The following is a 14,965-nucleotide window of genomic DNA, read 5'->3' as shown; positions in this document are numbered from 1 at the left end:
TCTCAGGAGCGTATGAAGTAAGAACAGGGGGGGATGGCGAATTTATACATACCCGCTGATTCCCTCCCTGCCCAAGCTTACCCTCACCTGAATCTTGCTATAAGGATGGCAGTTCAAATAATGCCTGTCAACTGAAAAAGAAAAAAAAAAAAGTTACAATTTGCCTAGGACTGCAGGAGGAAAATCGAGTACAAGAGGGTCAAGTTTTGGAGGAGAAGGTACCAGTGAGAAAACAGTATTGGTACATATGCCTTGATATTAAAATCATAGAAGACACCTAAATTTTTAAAATGCAGAGAAAATTTTGTTACTTTCATTTAAGATTCAATCTTCTGCATTTTGTAAAATTTGTTATTTCAGAGCCAACTTTCCATTTCAACTTACTTGAAGCTGCACACATCAGACACTATAAGCTGTTACCCAGAACAGGACTTAAGGGTACTTTCCAGTCTCAGGTGCGGGTAATTATGTTCCCTGAAGCTGAAGTTCCCTCAGCTTCACTTTAAAGACCACCAAAATTGCTAGTTTGGAAATTTATAATGTAAGGGAGAAATGCTAGTTAAATAATTCTTTCTTTGTTTCTCTTCCTAGCGGCAAAGATTATTTTTGTTTTATCTCTGTTTCTAAAATTGGTTTTATTGTTCTTAAAATTAGGCACTAAACAGGCAGAGTGGTTGTATCACACTTGAGTGTCTCTCATGAAAAAGGTTCATAAATGGGTCTTCCCTGGTGGCGCGGTGGTTGAGAGTCTGCCTGCCGATGCAGGGGACACGGGTTCGAGCCCCAGCCTGGAAAATCCCACATGCCGCGGAGCCTGTGCGCGCGGAGCCTGTGCTCCGCAACGGGAGAGGCCACAGCAGTGAGAGGCCCGCGTACCGCAAAAAAAAAAAAAAAAAAGTTCATAAATGAAAAAAGTGACTCTGTGTCTTCCCGACCACCCAGAACACTAAATCCCACTGTCAGGCTTGGGAATGAAAACCCAACCATCACAAGCATGGCCCCTGTGGACCCTGAACACTTGCTCTTAGTAACTAACACATTGAAATTTCTTATTGGCTATCTTTTTCTCTACAAATGTTAGTAGAGATGATCTGTAGCTGTGATTGTTTTCTTTCCTGCTGACAAGCAAAGCTGTCGAGAGGAGGTGAGGTGTTAGAGAGGCTGCTGATGTAGGAGCAGTTTGTTCTCGAGCTCAGCCATGTCAGTGGTGACCTCCAGCCCTTCAAGCAGTTTTTGAAGTGCTATTTCTTTTTTTTTTTTCAACATCTTTATTGGAGTATAATTGCTTTACAATGGTGTGTTAGTTTCTGCTTTATAACAAAGTGAATCAGTTATACATATACATATGTTCCCATATCTCTTCCCTCTTCCGTCTTCTCCCTCCCACCCTCCCTATCCCACCCCTCTAGGTGGTCACAAAGCACCGAGCTGATCTCCCTGTGCTATGAGGCTGCTTCCCACTAGCTAGCTATTTTACGTTTGGTAGTGTATATACGTCCATGGCACTCTCTCACTTTGTCCCAGCTTCCCCTTCCCCTTCCCCATATCCTCAAGTCCATTCTCTAGTAGATCTGCATCTGTATTCCTGTCTTGCCCCTAGGTTCTTCTGACCATTTTCTTTCTTTTTTTTTTTTTTTTTTTTTTTTTAGATTCCATATATTTGTGTTAGCATGCGGTATTTGTTTTCCTTGAAGTGCTATTTCTCTGTATTAAATCTCTTTCTTCATAAAATACCTGGAGGTATTTCTATTTCCAGCTCTGAACTTGGACTGATAATTAATACAATTTGTCAAGGACAGATGACCTCTAGGGATGGTCCCAATATAGCATTACAAAGTGAATTTTTTTTCTGATGTATAAAAATACACAATAGAATGGGTTTTTCTGGCCGCATTACTTTTTCTAAGTTGAGTTATTTTTATTGGTGCTTCCATTATTCCTGTTCTCCTAATTATTGAAAAATCAGTGGAATAAACACAAACAGCACAACCAGGAAGTCTTGGCTCAATAAAATGGAATTTTTCTTTATGCTTATTTTCTTGTCTACTCAGTACTTGAAAGGAGAAGATATTATGTCATCTAGACGTTACAGAATACAACATGTTGTCACTTCTCTCTTATTATGTCAGTTTTAAGTATGAGAAAACTGGGAATCAGAAAATTTTAGTTAAAGTAAACAGCAAGTGGCCAAGCCAGGACTCAAACCTGGGATATTCTAGTTCCAGACACCATGCTCTATCCTAGAGCAGTTTTCTATCGCACACTGCTCCCCTGTACATTACAGATCAGGCCTAAGAATTTTAAGCTGTATTATGTATGTATGTATGTATGTGTGTGTGTGTGTGTGTGTGTGTATGTGTGTGTATGTATATATAGCAAGTGACACAAAACTCATCCCTAATCATACAGGGTCCTTAGTTTTTCAGCCATATTTCTTACTATAATTTTTTTTTACAGTATCAGGATATATTTTAATCTTGATCCTTTATAATGTTTTATATATGTTTATTTATAATGTTATTATTAATTGTAACATTATAAGTATATAATGTTTTATTTATATATAAAACATTATTTATGCATCTGCATGTGTGTGTGTGTGTTTTATTAACCTCTGTGGTTTTGTTAGATACTCACCTTCACCTTTAGAAATTGCAAGGAGGGAGGGGCATATTGGAGCTTCGTATGCCAATCCTATTTTCTCTTTTTGGATGATCTATATGTAAATCTAACCCCTTTAAGCCTGATGTTTGTAGAGGTTCGTGGTTCTCTTTATAGCTTTCTCTCCTCTTTGAGAAACCGGTTTCTTCTCTTTCATTTCTTGTCTGTCCTGCACTTGGGCATTGTTCTTTGGTATCACACGGTATCAGAGGCCTTCCTGAAATAATACAGGTAAACTTTCTCTTCCTTCAGGATATCTCAAATCTCTCACATGGCTTCATTTTCTGTATAGTATCATCATCCTTAATCATTTGGAGGATCTCCTGACAGCCTTTGGTGAATTTTTTGTACTTTCCTGTTTTATTGTATTTGCAGGCTTAGTACAGGCATGACTACAACCAAAGCTGCTGGCAGCTGAGCCAAAGGTGGAGCATGAGGGGGCAGATTCTTAAATTCAGTGCACCTTAAACTTGAGACAAAGTGGATGAACAACAACAAAATATTAAATCTCTTGTTCCTTTATTTCTCTTCTGCTACTTGAGAATCTTTACTATGTAACAGGAGACCAGCCTTGGGGATTGCCCTCTATTGTTTCAACTTGCTACATGTGTTTCACAGGGCGGGAAAGGGGAGGGTGGGATGAGTTGGGAGATTGGGATTGACATATATACACTACCACGTGTAAAAGAGATAGCTAGTTGGAACCTGCTGTATAGCACAGGAAGCTCAGCTCAGTGCTCTGTGATGACCTAGATGGGCGGGATGGGGGGGTAGGGGGGGAGGATGGGAGGGAGGTCCAAGAGGGAGGGGATATACGTATGCATATAGCTGATTCACTTTGTCGTACAGCAGAAACTAACACAACATTGTAAAGCAATTATATTCCCATAAATAAATTAATTAAATGAATCATAATAAATAAATAAAATTGTAAGAAAAAAATGATTAAAGAAGACAATTTAGGTGTTACAAACGAAGCAGACAACCACAGAAGGCAGGAAGCACCAAGAACAAGGAAGAGAAAAATAGAAAATATCGGATTTGCTAGGGCCACATAGTTACCTTTGTTTGGGGTGAGAAGGCCCAGAGGTGGGCCTTGGGGATTGGCATTTGGGGATTGGCTGACTGGATAGGCTGTGTTTATAGTCAAGTGGAGCATTTACAGGGGCAGGAAAGCCACCTAACTTTCGGTTTGCTGACCTGACACCCCAGTCAGGAGTAGCTCCATCTGGGGCCTAGAAAGTTATTTCAACATATGTAATTTTTAGAAAATCATTAAATAACGTTTTAGATTATTTTTAACCAGGTGGCGCTCTGTTATACAGAGCCAACTGTCTCCCACCCAGTTTGAACACATAAAAAGGAAAATGCTGTCCAAAAGTCAGTCGACAAATCAGAAGCGTGCAAACTTGGGAACACCAGCAAATACGCTGGGCAATGGGACCCTGGACTAGAAACATCATGACAGGCTTGATGAGGTGATGAGGTGAGAATAATAACGATTCAGGTAAAGGCCTGCACCTGTGCAGGATAGAGCAGCTGCTGAGGTCAGAAGAGGCTAACATTTACCGAGTATCTTCTTGGTACTGCATCCTCTTCAGTGTGCTTTTCGCTTGAGCCATCTTGTAAATGATAGTTAAATCACACACTTGGAGTATGATTTTACCTAGTGGGGTAAGATAATGCAAGGTAAATGACAATGGGGCTGGGTGGGAGCTGGCTATTCTATTTGCATTCACACTATGGGTGGGCGCATCATCCTTGAGTTTTATTGTACACGTTTGGAGATGCAGGACTTTGGGTTTCAGTAAGCCCTGTGCTGCTAAGGTGCTGCATATGTAGAACTGTGGCATCTAGAACTGATAAGATGATGACTTCTTCTGCTGAGACCACATGGAGAGTCCTGCTTCCAAATCTAAAGTGAAAGGAGGGCAAAGAGGACCACCTTCAGCAAAGAATAGAGGGAGGTCACATTCTAGTTGGGGTATAAGTTCTAAAGTCACCACACTATAAATCATGTGGAGTCAACTTTATCTTTGGAAATTCCTTAAGTAGATTTTATATTGCCAGCACCTGGGTCACAGAAAGGTCAAAAGCCATGAATGATCTCCTTTTCTTTCCCTATGTATGTTTTCTAAGGCTCCCCTTCCTGGGTTCACTGTGACTCCTGTGGGAATGGTGAGTGAAATAGGAAGAGTAGCATAAAGGGATTTCCCGCCAACGCTTTTGTTGTTGTGGTTTGGTATAACACAGATATCACTGAATCTCTGGATGTTAAATGAGCTTTTGATGCAACTCTGCTGTTACCAGGAGAGTAAGGGAGGCTCAAAACCATGTCATATAACTCAAGAAATTAATGGTTCTCAGTCTTAGAGCAACACACTCACTGAAGACTCCATAGCTACCTTAAAATGTTTGGAGGATTGTACAGTGAAAGAGGAATTAGAACAGAGATGAGCATTTTCAAACAACTGGTAATGGCTGTCTGGAGTTCTGTATTAAAAAGAATGTCAGGTAACATCCTAGGTCAGTGGGAAGGAATTCTGCTTGACAATGATGTCAGTCCAACACATGAAAGAAAGCCAGTGCCCAGGTGTTACACGTGTTGGGAACAGAATGGCTCTAGTGGCATATACTGAGCACTTCAAAGTGGACTTCATGTGGGGTTGGAGATGCAGTTTTCTGTCATACACTCTGAAAAGTCAAAAAAAAGTCAGTCTGTAACATAGCGTTGTAGGTCAATTCTACTTCAATAAAATTTTTTAAAAAATTTTAAGTCAGTCTGGAAAAAAGAGAGAAAGAGAATGAGACAGAGAAAAAGGGAAAATAAGAGAGAGAGAATAGACCAATTTCTCAGAAATGAGGGAACTCACCACCCTAAAGAGCATTCTCCTTCATCCCTGATGAGTTTCCACTTCTCGTGCATTCTCTCATAAAGAAATCCATGTATCCTTCCAATAAATTTCCCTTTTTGGCTTTAGCTGGTCATCTGGGTTCCTGGCTTTTTCAACCAAACAATCCCTAAGAGACCTGTACCTCGGTGGGGGCATTTTTCAATCTCATTTACTTCAATTCAACCGATATTTATTAAATGCCTTTTTATGCTTCTTATGTCCACTAATTTGGGTCCAGTTATGAGCCTGGCCTGTGACTGGAATCTATGGAAGATTCAAAGGGAATAGCTGGCATAGATTATGATGAGACATAAATAAATGAAACAAGACAGAACATAACGAGACCCCTTAGTTCTTCCCACCCAGGTCACGTGTTCTGAGTTGTCTTTGACATTCCGTCCAATCAGTGCTGGTGGGAAAGAGGTGTGGGTGGCAGCGGCTGAGACACAGCCCTTCTAATTGTCATAAGTGCAAACCTGAGGGATGAGAGGAAGTTTGACACAGGAAATAGCAGCCAGCAGCAGGGCTCTCTGATGATGACAAACACAATCCAGTGACGCTCTCTAATTAACAAGAATTTTTTAAAAATTTCTTCAGAAACTACTGCCTTAATCTCTGAAGATAATAAGCCTTTAAAGTCTTGAATTGACTCACTATCCATAATGACTGAGATACAAGTAGAGCTTTTATCCCACAAAAACCATTACCAGGACACAACTGATTAAAAAGCTAACCAAAATCTCTATCCCAAGTTAGAACTCTTACCTCTAGGAAGAGCCTCAGAGGAATAATAAACACACAAACAGTTTCTATATGTGTTCCAACTGCAAGGTCCAAAGCAAAGGAAACCCAAACCAAGTCCAGAATTGGGAAGGAAACTCGTTTCATTGGCCAGAGCAGCCAAATTTCCTCTTCTGAGTGATCTGTGCTTAAATAACTGACACCAGAACCAGTGCTACTGCTGTCCCCAAATCAAATGTCTCTGTTGCTACCCCCCACTAGAGAATGGATTCTGAAAGTCTCCTTATGCTGCTTGCCTCTGAACTGAAGTCTCATACAGTGTATCTGGTCAGCAGAGCCTGGGGCACATGCTTGGGCCCTACCTGCCAGAGATGGTGGAAGAATAAGCTATTGCCTTTGCTCATGGGGAGACATCAGGAAATTCCCCAAACTCAGGAAAGTTGTTCAAAGGTTCTAGTCAGGCAGAATATGCCAGTGTTCATTATATCACCCAGAGGGTTTATTCCTCAGGCCTAAAATTCAACCAGTTAATAACCTAGTTTGGTAAAAGACTGTCAACCATCCCCCAGGACCATTCACTCCCCTTCTTCTTAGTAATATAACTCTCTCCAAGTCTACCTGGGCACATGGCCACCCAGCTAAAGACTACCTTTCCCAGCCTCCTTTGCAAGTATGACCATGTGACTAGATTCTCACCAATGGGATGTAAGGAAGAGGTAGCATTTGCAACTCCTCCATCTTTTCCTTAAAGATGAAAGTGCTCAGTCTACACTTCCTCTTTTCTTCTTCCTTCTGGCTTAGAAATGGCAACAACTGGACAAGCTACTTTGAATCTAGATATAGAGGCATATGTTGATGTTGTCAGAACCAACCCACATGCGTGGTTCCTAGGTGAACTTGCAGGGCAGTGCTGCCTTTTCAGCCCTATTAGAACACCTTTGGACTGTTACATGGAAAAGAAATAACTTTTCTCTTATTAAGGTGATGTATTTTATGGGCCTTCTGTTACAGCAGCTTAGGCGCCACACTATCTAATAAGCTTAGTCATTCAAGAGACATCACATATGCTTCTGGAACTCTTAAGATGCCTGAAGTACTAGAGGTAGGCTCGTAAGCTACTGGTGTTCTGATTGCCTTAGCAAGTAATGCATAACAAACAGGAACCCTGCCGTGGGCCTAAGCAAAGTTGTAAAACTCCAGGTCAGTACATGGAATATAGTAAGCACTTAATAAATGCTAGGTAGTTCTCTGACCCTTCTTTCTCAGGAATCATGGTAGCTGAGTGTCCTGAAGGAATATTATTGGCCTTACGTGGACCTTGGGAATGTTTTAAAAAATACTCACAAAGAAAATTTACCAAATTGTTGTCACAGCTAGGTTCCAGCTTAAATTTACTCAGATAAGAATTTAGGTAAAAGCAGAGAACTACGCTTGCATCTCTCTCTCTCTCCCTTTCTCTCCTGCCCCATATGAGTGTGTGTGTGTATATATATATATATATATATACACACACATATATATATACATATCTATGTAATGTTCAATTATATACTGTACATATTCCCAAAATATATAACTTGTTTAGGTGGTATGCTTGCAAAGATGGGGTCCTGGTTTACATTTGAATCCTTTTTGGAAAGAAATCTTTCTGCGATCTTTCAATGGACCCTAGCCAAGAAAACTGCTGAGTTTTCCATCCATAGGGGAGAAAAAACCCCACCTTGCTTAGATAAAGCTAGTGGCAAAAGGAGGTTTCACAACATCACAGGGAGCATATAATGTTGCACGAATGGGGGAGTGGGGAGTTTGGAGGTTAAAGAGAGTGGGAATAAAAAGGAACTAGCAAAGGACAGAAGATGTGGCTTCAAGCAATGACTGTACTGTAATTATCTATGAATCTGTCCAGTCCCCTCATTAGGTTGAACATCCATCCATTCATTCATTAGATTAGTGACGTTTACTGAGCACCAACAATTTACCAGATACTGTAGGAAGCAATGAAGACATATCTGTGAATGAAACAAAAAAAGGTGTATAAAGAAAATTAAAGCGGGAGATTGGTTCAAGATAGCAGAGCAGGAGGGCATGCGTTCACTCCCTCTTGTGAGAGCACTGGAATCACAACTAACTGCTGAACGATCATCGACAGGAGGACACTGGTACTCACCAAAAAAGATACCCCACATCCAAAGACAGAGGAGAAGCCACAATGAGACGGTACAAGGGGCGCAATCACAATAAAATCAAATCCCATAGCCACTGAGTGGGTGACTCACAAACTGGAGAACAATTATACCACAGAAGTCCACCCACTGGAGTAAAGGTTCTGAGCTCCACGTCAGGCTTCCCAACCTGGGGGTCCGGCAACAGAGGAGGAATTCCTAGAGAATCAGACTTTGAAGGCTAGCGGGGTATGATTGCAGGACTGTGACAGGACTGAGGGAAACAGAGACTCCACTCTTGGAGGGCACACACAAAGTAGTGTGCGCACCAGGACCCAGGGGGAAGGAGCAGTGACCCCAGGGGAGACTGAACCAGACCTACCTGCTAGTGTTGGAGGGCATCCTGCAGAGGCAGGGGGTGGCTGTGGCTCAATGCGGGGACAAGGACACTGGCAGCAGAAGTTCTGGGAAGTACTCCTTGGCATGAGCCCTCTTGGAGTCTGCCATTAGCCCACCAAAGAGCCTGTAGCCTCCAGTGCTGGGTCACCTTAGGCCAAACAACCAACAGGAGGGAACTCAGCCACACCCATCAGCAGACAAGCAAATTAAAGTTTTACTGAGCTCTGCCCACCAGGACAACACCTATCTCTACACATCACCAGCCGCTCCCATAAGGAAACTTGCACAAGCCTTTTAGATAGCCTCATCCACCAGAGGGCAGATAGCAGAAGCAAGAAGAACTACAATCCTGCAGCCTGTGGAACGAAAAACACATTCACAGAAAGATAGACAAGATGAAAAGGCAGAGGACTATGTACTAGGTGAAGGAACAAGATAAAACCCCAGAAAAACAATTAAATGGATTGGAGATAGGCAACATTCCAGAAAAAGAATTCAGAATAATGAGAGTGAAGATGATGCAGGACCTCGGAAAAAGAATAGAGGCAAAGATCAAGAAGATACAAGAAACGTTTAACAAATACCTAGAAGAATTAAAGAACAAACACCTAGAAGAATTAAAGAACAAACAAACAGAGATGAACAATACAATAACTGAAATGAAAAATACACTAGAAGGAATCAATAGCAGAATAACTGAGGCAGAAGAACAGATAAGTGACCTGGAAGACAGAATGGTGGAATTCACTACTGTGTAACAAATAAAGAAAAAAGAATGAAAAGAAATGAAGACAGCCTAAGAGACCTCTGGGACAACAATTAAACACAACAATATTCACATTATAGGGGTCCCAGAAGGAGAAGAGAGAGAGAAAGGATCCGAGGAAATATTTGAAGAGATTATAGTTAAAAATTTCCCTAACATGGGAAAGAAAATAGCCACCCAAGTCCAGGAAGTGCAGAGAGTACCAGGAAGGATAAACCCAAGGAGAAACACACAGAGACACATAATAATCAAACTGACAAAAATTAAAGACAAAAATTATTAAAAGCAGCAAGGGAAAAATGACAAATAACATACAAGGGAACTCCCATAAGGTTAACAGCTGATTTCTCAGCAGAAACTCTACAGGCCAGAAGGGAGTGGCCTGATATACTTAAAGTGATGAAAGGGAAGAACCTACAACCAGGATTACTCTACCCAGCAAGGATCTCATTCAGATTCGACTGAAAAATCAAAAGCTTTACAGACAAGCAAAAGCTAAGAGAATTCAGCCCCACCAAACCAGCTTTACAACAAATGCTAAAGGAACTTCTCTCAGTGGGAAACACAAGAGAAGAAAAGGACCTACAAAAACAAACCGAAAACATTTAAGAATATGGTAATCAGAACATACATATCGATAATTACCTTAAATGTGAATGGATTAAATGCTCCAACCAAAAGGTACAGGCTTGCTGAATGGATACAAAAACAAGACCCATATATATGCTGTCTACCAGAGATCCACTTCAGACCTAGGGACACATACAGACTGAAAGTGAGGGGATGGAAAAAGATATTCCATGCAAATCCAAATCAAAAGAAAGGCTGGAGTAGCAATACTCATATCAGATAAAATAGACTTTAAAATAAGGAATGTTACAAGAGACAAGGAAGGACACTACATAAAGATCACGGGATCAATCCAAGGAAATATAGAGCAATTGTAAATACATATGCACCCAACATAGGAGCACCTCAATACATAAGGCAGATGCTAACAGCTCTAAAAGAGGAAATCCACAGTAACACAATAATAGTTGGGGGCTTTAACACCTCACTTACACCAACAGACAGATCATCCAGACAGAAAATTAATAAGGGAACACAAGCTTTAAATGATACATTAAACATAATGGACTTAATTGATATTTATAGGACATTCTGTCCGAAAACAGCAGATTACACTTTCTTCTCAAGAGCACACAGAACATTCTCCAGGATAGATAACATATTGGGTCACAAATCAAGCCTCAGTAAGTTTAAGAAAATTGAAATCGTATCAAGCATCTTTCTGACCAGAATGTTATGAGATTAGAAATCAATTACAGGGAAAAAAACATAAAAACACAAACACATGGAGGCTAAACAATATGTTACTAAATAACCAAGAGATCACTGAAGAAATCAAAGAGGAAATCAAAAAATACCTAGAGAAAAATGGCAATGAAAATACAATGATCCAAAACCTATGGGATGCAGCAAAAGCACTTCTAGGAGGGAAGTTTATAGCAGTACAATCCTACCTCAAGAAAAAAAAAAATCTCAAATAATCCAAAGGAACTAGAGAAAGAAGAACAAAGAAAACCCAAAGTTAGTAGAAGGAAAGAAATCATAAAGATCAGAGCAGAAATAAATGAAATAGAAACAAAGAAAACAATAGCAAAGATCAATAAAACTAAAAGCTGTTTCTTTGAGAAGATAAACATAATTGATAAACCTTTAGCTAGACTCATCAAGAAAAAGAGGGAGAGGACTCAAATCAATAAAATTAGAAATGAAAAAGGAGAAGTGACAACGGACACCACAGAAATAGAAAGCATCATAAAAGACTACTACAAACAACTCTATGCCAATAAAATGGACAACCTGGAAAAAATGGACAAATTCTTAGAAAGGTATAAGCTTCCAAGACCGAACCAGGAAGAAATAGAAAATATGAACAGACCAATCACAAGTAATGGAATTGAAACTGTGATTAAAAATCTTCCAACAAACAAAAGTCCAGGACCAGATGTCTTCACAGGTGAATTCTATCAAACATTTAGAGAAGAGCTAACACCCATCCTTCTCAAACTCTTCCAAACTTTGCAGAGGAAGGGACACTCCCAAACTCATTCTATGAGGCCATCGTCACCCTGATGCCAAAACCAGACAGAGATACTACAAAAAAAGAAAATTATAGACCAATATCACTGATGAATATAGATGCAAAAATCCTCAACAAAATACTAGCAAACAGAATCCAACAACACATTAAAAGGATCATAAACCATAATCAAGTGGGATTTATCCCAAGAATGCAGGGATTCTTCAATATATGCAAATCAATGTGATACACCATATTAACAAATTGAAGAATAAAAACCATATGATCATCTCAATAGATGCCGAAAAAGCTTTTGACAAAATTCAATACCGTTTATGATAAAAACTCTCCAGAAAGTGGGCATAGAAGGAACCTACCTCAACATAATGAAGGCCAGATAAGACAAACCCACAGCCCACATCGTTCTCAATGGTGAAAAACTGAAAGCATTTCCTCTAAGATCACGAACAAGACAAGGACGTCCACTCTCACCACTATTATTCAACATAGTTTTGGAAGTCCTAGCCATGGCAATCAGAAAAGAAAAAGAAGTAAAAGGAATACAAATTGGAAAAGAAGTAAAGCTGTCACTGTTTGCAGATGACATGCTACTATACATAGATAACCCTGAAGATGGCACCAGAAAACTATTAGAGCTATTCAATGAATTTGGTAAAGTTTCAGGATACAAAATTAATGCACAGAAATCTCTTGCATTCCTATACAATAAAAGATCAGAAAGAGAAATTAAGGGAAAAATTCTATTCACCATTGCAATAAAAAGAATAAAATACCTAGGAATAAACCTACCTAAGGAGGTCAAAGACCTGTACTCAGAAAACTATAAGACACTGATGAAAGAAATCAAAGATGACACAAACAGATGGAGAGAGATACCATGTTCTTGGATTAGAAGAATCAATATTGTGAAAATGACTATACTACCCAAGACAATCTACAGATTCAATGCAATCCCTATCAAACTACCAATGGCAGTTTTTACAGAACTAGAACAAAAAATCTTAAAATTTGTTTGGAGACACAAAAGACCCTGAATAGCCAAAGTAATCTTAAGGGATAAAAAATGGAGCTGGAGGAATCAGACTCCCTGACTTCAGACTATACTACAAAGCTACAATAATCAAGACAATATGGTACTGGCACAAAAACAGAAATATAGATCAATGGAACAGGATAGAAAGCCCAGAGATAAACCCACGTACCCATGGTCAACTAATCTATGACAAAGGAGGCAAGGATATGCAATGGAGAAAAGACAGTCTCTTCAATAAGTGGTGCTGGGAAAACTGGATAGCTACATGTAAAAGAATGAAATTAGAACACTCCCTAACACCATACACAAAAATAAACTCAAAATGGATTAAAGACTTAAATGTAAGACCAGACACTGTAAAACTCTTAGAGGAAAACATAGGAAGAATACTCTTTGACATAAATCACAGCAAGATCTTTTTTGACCCACCTCCTAGAGTAAATGAAATAAAAACAAAAATAAACAAATGGGACCTAATGAAACTTAAAAGCTTTTGCACAGCAAAGGAAACCATAAACAGGATGAAAAGACAATCCTCAGAATGGGAGAAAATATTTGCAAACGAAACAATGGACAAAGGATTAATCTCCAAAATATATAAGTAGCTCCTGCAGCTCAATATTAAGAAAACAAACAACTCAATCAAAAAATGGGCAGAAGACCTAAATAGACATTTCTCCAAAGAAGGTATACAGATTGCCAACAAACACATGAAAGAATGCTCAACATCATTAATCATTAGAGAAATGCAAATCAAAACTACAATGAGGTATCACCTCACACCGTTTCGAAGGGGCAGCATCAGAAAATCTACAAACAACAAATGCTAGAGAGGGTGTGGAGAAAAGGGAACCCTCTTGCGCTGTCAGTGGGAATGTAAATTGATACAGCCACTATGGAGAACGGTATGGAGGTTCCCTAAAAAACTAAAAATAGAATTACCATATGACCCAGCAATCCCACTACTAGACATATACCCAGAGAAAACCGTAATTCAAAAAGACATATGGACCCCAGTGTTCATTGCAGCACTATTTACAATAGCCAGGACATGGAAGCAACCTAAGTGGCCACTGACAGATGAATGGATAAAGAAGATGTGGCACATATATACAATGGAACATTACTCAGCCATAAAAAGGAACGAAATTGGGTCATTGTAGAGACGTGGATAGACCTAGAGACTGTCATATAGAGTGAAGTAAGTCAGAAAGAGAAAAACAAATATTGTATATTAACGCATATATGTGGAATCTAGAAAAATGGTGCAGATGAACCAGTTTGCAAGGCGGAAAGAGAGACACAGATGTAGAGAACAAATGTATTGACACCAAGGGGGGAAGGCAGGTTGCTGGTGGTGGTGGGATGAATTGGGAGATTGGGATTGACATGTATACACTAATATGTATAAAATAAATGACTAATAAGAAACTGCTGTATAAAAAAACTAAAATAAAATTTTCTTTAAATGGTTGAATTCATTCAAAAAAAAAAAAGAAAATTAAAGCAAGGATAGGAGATGATGAGTGACAGGCGTGTTCTCAGGTAGGATGATAAGGGAGGCTCTCTGAGGAGGGGATATCTGAACAGGAAACCTGAATGAAGTGAGGAGGGAACCCTGTGGATATATATCTGGGAGTGACAGGCAGGCGGAGCATCTAGGACTGAGGCTCCACCTGCCTGGCACTGAGCAGGGGCTTACTTGGAAAGTTTCAGGAACAGAAAGGAAGCTGGTGTGGCGGGAGTGTAGCAAGGCAGGAGGAAAGTCAGTGGAGATGTGGGCAGAGACAGGGTCGGGCACTGGATGACAATGGCTTTGTACTTTATAGTGAAGGACCCAGTTTCAGTGCTCTCAGAATAGTTCCCGGTCACTGAGCCCAGGGCTTGGGTCTCACTCACGCCAAGGCCCCTGTGGCACTTTCACACCGTAGACACTATGCAAAGAAACTGGTTCATATCTGCGAATAAACTACCCTGGAATAAACTCTAGACAGGCACATTAGGTATCCCCAGCCATGCAAAATACCTGTGTCAGGTTTACTTAGAGATTTGGGCAATTCTCTGCACAAATGAGCTTATCTTTGTCAATCAGCTACTTACATTTGCTACAATAAAAGACTAATCATTCTTATTTCCACATAATCGCTGATCTTGGAACTTGGCAGGCAACCGCTCAAGATAATAAGTGCCTGAAATGTCCTG

The sequence above is a fragment of the Delphinapterus leucas genome, chromosome 12, assembly GCF_059928025.1.
Source record: "Delphinapterus leucas isolate spDelLeu-1000000601 "Yukka" chromosome 12, BTC_Dleu_Yukka2, whole genome shotgun sequence".
NCBI lineage: Eukaryota > Metazoa > Chordata > Mammalia > Artiodactyla > Monodontidae > Delphinapterus > Delphinapterus leucas.
Note: the sequence above shows the minus strand (reverse complement) of the source record.